Source organism: Chrysemys picta, chromosome 16 (assembly GCF_011386835.1).
Source record: "Chrysemys picta bellii isolate R12L10 chromosome 16, ASM1138683v2, whole genome shotgun sequence".
NCBI lineage: Eukaryota > Metazoa > Chordata > Testudines > Emydidae > Chrysemys > Chrysemys picta.
In genome coordinates, this window is record NC_088806.1 from 12,614,220 (window position 1) to 12,619,477 (window position 5,258).

General features: G+C 48.9%; 1 protein-coding gene and 1 non-coding gene across 18 annotated transcripts in view; both read left to right on the forward strand.

The window, feature by feature from the left end:
* LOC103306853 (zinc finger protein 436-like) overlaps positions 1 to 5,258 on the forward strand; it is a 495,746-nt gene that overhangs the window by 389,890 nt on the left and 100,598 nt on the right. The window lies entirely within an intron of this gene.
* TRNAC-GCA (transfer RNA cysteine (anticodon GCA)) lies at positions 4,256 to 4,327 on the forward strand. The gene has a single exon. It is a non-coding gene; the product is annotated as a tRNA-Cys (tRNA).

Genomic DNA, 5,258 nt, shown 5'->3' on the forward strand with positions numbered 1-5,258 from the left:
CGGAGGGGAGCGCCAGCCGCAGGTCGGAACATTTGAATGATCTGGGAAATCAGACACTTTTGTGTGAACGGAATAGGAAATGGAAATGGACCCCCAAGCTACTAAATAATCATCCAATTACCCGATCTTCTTCGCCTTGTGAAATACTGTTGCAAAGCAGCTGCAGCCTAGCCCTGGGCATTGGATTCAAGATGCCAGACCATTATTGTTCGTTCCGGGTTAGGGCATTGGCATTCTGATGTCAGGCCATGTTGATTTTGAACTTTCACCAATTTTATTATTGATCCCTTGAAAAGGAAACTTTCCTGAGGTCGACTCCTGCCCCAGGGACGATGCAGAAGGAGCAGAAATGGCAGTCTTGGGAAGACGCTTTCCCCCCTTTAGCTGAAGGTTCTCCCCACACACACACACACACACACACACTCTCCCCAGATCTACACTGCGGTGTTATGTCAATACAAGGCAACCTTTGTGCGTGTGTCTACACTAAAATTTGGCTCCCTGTAACGGAGTGGAGGGACCCCGTCCAGTGTGGGGTGAGGGCACTCAATCCTTTGAGCAGCCCTCTGACTCTAGGCAGCGAGTGCTAAGGGCTAGAGTCAACGGGGTCACCCTTCTTTGCAGGGCAGCGAGGTCTAGCAGCCAAAGTCAATAAGGCTACTCTGTTTGCTGGGCAGCAAGGCCTAGTGACGTGAAGAGGGGTACCATCCTGGGGTGGAGGGTGGCCAGTGAGTGGAGTTAATTCAGTTCTCAGCCTGAGTCCTTCACCCACATTCCTTAGGGCATTGTGCCACCATGTGGATGTTTCATGTCCTGCCTCAATTTCACACACACAAACAATTTCCTTTGCACAGATCCATGAACAGCAAAACCTCCCTGGGTCTCTTGTCTGAGCCAGGGTATTGAATTGCATTGAAACCTTCTCTCCTGCAAGGGCACTGGTCAGACAGAGGGGACATGGCCACCTGCATCCCCCACAGTGAGATATTGGTTCGGCTCTTTCCTCATGCTGCAGCTGTTATTTCATAGAATGTCAGGGATTGAATAAAACTAGTTCATTCTTGCTATGAGAGAGAAAAAACGGGGGGCCTTAATTGTCATGGTTTGATTACATAAAGTTTAGGGTTTAATTAAGATAGAAAAAATAATTACTGATTCCTCTAAATAATACTATAAACTTGAAATTAGAACAGAGATAAACCTTGTCAGGAACGGCTAATTTTCCAAATGATCCTCACAACATTATTAATTTCCACGTCACCCCCATAGGAGATCTGGGCATCGCCAGTTTTACTGCTCTGCATCCACCTTCCCACTAGATACGTTGGTTTTGGTTATTCCCAGTTTGGGAAAATTGTAAAGTGCAGAATTTGAATAGTGGAGCTGCTGTCCTTCCTGCACCTTCTCACCACTGCTCTACAGCAGCTTCTCCACCTGTAGAGTCACCACAGTCTGAGGAGCCCAATTAGAGTCAACTAAATTACCTGCATGTCAGACTGAACCCGCCCCACACTCAATCTGCTCTGCGGGATCGTTTCACGCTGCATGGAGCAGAGCGTGGGGTGGGCAGTGTGTGGGTGAACGGTTCCTATTTTCTCTCTTCATTCACACAGAGCTGAGATTCTGCGCTCCTGGGCCTGACGTGGAAATGTCTTGTTATGGAAACTTCAAAGTGAAAACCCCTTCCCCAAATCAGTCCCTCTCAGTGAGCTGTGAGGACAGGAACCTTTAGGGTGAAAAAACTCTGGGAATGAGGAGGAGAATGTCACACTTCATTCAAGACTTGACTATGTTAAAATTAATAGGGAATATTTTTGCGGGGAGGGGGACAAATTCAAAAAAACCTCAGCCACTACTTGTCAGAAACAGAATTCAAACCCACTTCTCCACAGGAAGTCTCTAATTTAGATACACTACCACATGCTGCTCAACCATCTTAAAAGCCAGGAGAAAGGAGGGCAGCGTGGCACCTAACCAATGTGGAATCTGATTCCTCCATGGGGCGAAGGCTATCCTTTTTCTATCCTTGTTAAACAGCCCCCTTCCTTGGATTGCCCTTGCTGGGGATCAGGATAGGGGAAAACCAGTGTCTGAGGATTAATTTAAGACCGTATTTTGATTTTAGATGCAGACAAGATCTCTATGGACAACTGGTCTGACCAGATGCATAACAGAGTCCAGAGAATTTGACCCAGTGAGTCCAACATCCACCCCAACATCTGAAGGTTGAACTAGGACAGATCATTCAGAAAATCATTGTTTGAATGTAAAGACTTTACATGTTACGGGGAAAACTGGCCCTTATTTCAAGTTTGCATCCTGCAATTTCTACATCTAAGCATAGAACCCATAGGGTTACCAGGGACTGCAAGGGTCATCTAGTCTAACCCCCAGCCAAGCTGCAGGATTTGTTGTGGCCAAACCATCCAAGACAGATGGCTCCAGCCTCCTTTTGAAACACGCCAGTGAAGAAGTTTCCACAAACTAGAGAGTCAGTTGCATTGTCCTACTGCTCTTACACTTAGGAAGTCTTTCCTGACATTTAATCTAAATCTCCTGTGCTGTCATTTGAACCCACTGCTGCTTGTCCTGCCCTCTGTGACAAGAGAGAACAACTTTTCTCCATCTTTGTTATAGCAGCCTTTCAAGTATTTGATAGGGTTACCATATTGAATAAAAAAAAAAAGAGGACCCTCCATGGGGCCCTGGCCCCGCCCAGTTCCCACCCCAAGCCCCGCCCCTTCCATGCCCCAACTCCGCCCCCTCCTCCCTCCAACTCCCAGCCACGCGAAAAGGGCTGCCCGAGCGCTACCGGCTTCACGGTTTGCCGGGCAGCCCCCAGACCCTGCACCCCCGGCTGGCGCTTTCCCAGTGCAGCTGGAGCCCGGGAGGGGAAGCGCCCAGCCGGGGGCGCAGGGTCTGGAGGCTGCCCCGCAAACCATGAAGCCGGTAGCGCTTGGGCTTCGGGCAGCCCCTATGCCTCTGGACCCTGTGCCCCCGGCCAAGCACTTCCCCTCCCAGGCTCCGGCGGCGCAGAGTCTGGAGGCATGGGGGCTGCCCAAAGCCCGTAGCGCTCGGCTCTTAAACAGAGCCGAAGAGTCGGGGAGGGGCAGAGCCGCCGCGGACGGAGGCTCTGCTCCTCCCCTGACTCTTCGGCTCTGTTTAAGAGCCGAGCTGCCCGAGTGCTACTGGCTTCGGGCAGCCCCCATGCCTCCGGACCCTGCACCGCCGAAGCCCAGGAGGGGACGTGCCCGGTCAGTGGCTGGGGTCTGGAGGCAAGGGGGCTGCCTGAAGCCCATAGCACTCGGGCAGCTCGGCTCTTAAACAGAGCCGGAGAGTCAGGGGAAGAGCAGAGCAGCCGCGGGAGGGGAAGTGCCTGGCCGGCATTCTCCCGGACACGTTCGGCTTTTTGGCAATTCCCCCCGGACGGGGGTTTGATTGCTGAAAAGCCGGACATGTCCGGGAAAAACCGGACGTATGGTAACCCTATATTTGAAGACTGCTATCATATCCTCCCTGAATGTCCTCTTTTGCAAACTAAACATACCCAGTTCCTTCAGCCTTTGCTCAGAAAACTCAGCTCAGCATTGGCAGTGAATTAAGCCCAGGACTGCTGGATGGGAGACAAGAATTCTCCCACTTAACCACAATTGTGCAAAATATAAAAAAGGGACGTGTGCATTATGGGCCCTGCTCACTGCCAGGGCCTTACTCTGCTGCCGTGCACAGGGGTGTGGCTGACACTGCCAGGAGCTCTGTGTTTCTGGTCAGAACGGGATTATCTGGCAGTTCCTTAATGAACGCTGTGGGGATTAATGGATTCTATTTACATGTGCCCTGTGCTTTTAAGGGTTTGGAGCAATGCTGGCACGGTGAAGTGGCACAGAGCTGGAGAGCAGGGTGTGGTCCCAGGTAAGTAGTAGTTGTGCTCTGGTGAGACCGAGCAGGGAAGGGGCTTGCACAAGGTGTGGTGTTTCCATGCATGTCTAATATTTAATATTAGACATCTGAAGAAGTGAGGTTCTTACCCACGAAAGCTTATGCTCCCAGTACTTCTGTTAGTCTCAAAGGTGCCACAGGACCCTCTGTTGCTTTTTACAGATTCAGACTAACACGGCTACCCCTCTGATACTTAATATTTAATAGAACCCCATTATTAGACCACCCATGGCTGGGAACATAAGAGGAGCTCTTTGAACTAGGGTGTGTCCTTCCTAATCCTCAAAATGACTGGCTCCAATACTCTATTCTCAGAGGGAGTATAGCTCAGTGGTAGAGCATTTGACTGCAGATCAAGAGGTCCCTGGTTCAAATCCAGGTCCTCCCTTAGGAACTGTTTTTCTAATGTAAATACATTTTCATATCCATCTCCAGAATGCTCAGCAGTTCCACTGGGGCGGGGCACGGCACGGCACGGCTTGTATAATGTCTAAAAAACTAGCAAACCTGTCCATCAGCCGAAATCAGATCCAATCCTCTAAGTGTGACGCACTGTACCCCAAGTAACACCCTGAACCCCCATATTCACCACTGTTCTACGGTTAGGATAGGTTTTGTACAAAGTATGCCTTGTGAGGTATCATTTGAAAACTCATAATCTACTGAATATCATTTTCCTGTTAAAACGTGTGCACCAACATTGTCAGTGGCGCTATGAGATTTTACAATATGTTTGTTACTGAAGTATGTTGTAATTCTGACTCCACAGTGTCAACAAAGGACTGACCCCAGGGGTTGGAAAACTATTAGCTACTGAAGTGGCCAGTCACCATCAGGGGAACTGTAAGCAATGGATATGCATGTCATCCCTGAAGAAGTCTCAAATGTCATGTGCCCAGAAGGTGTGAACAAGACATTTATAATTCACCTGAAAGATGCTTTGAATGGCCACACCCTGGGGACTGTTTTGTCTACACACCAGTGAGGGGGGGAATCCTCAAAGAGAGGGGGAAGGTATAAAATAAGAGACAGTTACCTCTACATTACCTCCTCCCCCATCTCGATATTAAAGAAATATTAAAATTGTGAAAATAGAATACAAGTGCTTTTTTCTCATGATGAGAACCCATTTGAGTTGTCATCCACCAACACTTACGACCAAAGACCCAGAGATAAATGAGCTCCCAGAAATAGAAGGCACCTATATTACTACAGAACACAACTTTACACAAGCTCACTTGGTGGAAAGGGGGAGTAAGAGAAAACTAACACACATGATTAAATGGTGTAGCCTTCAAATATGTTGTTACCAGTGAAAA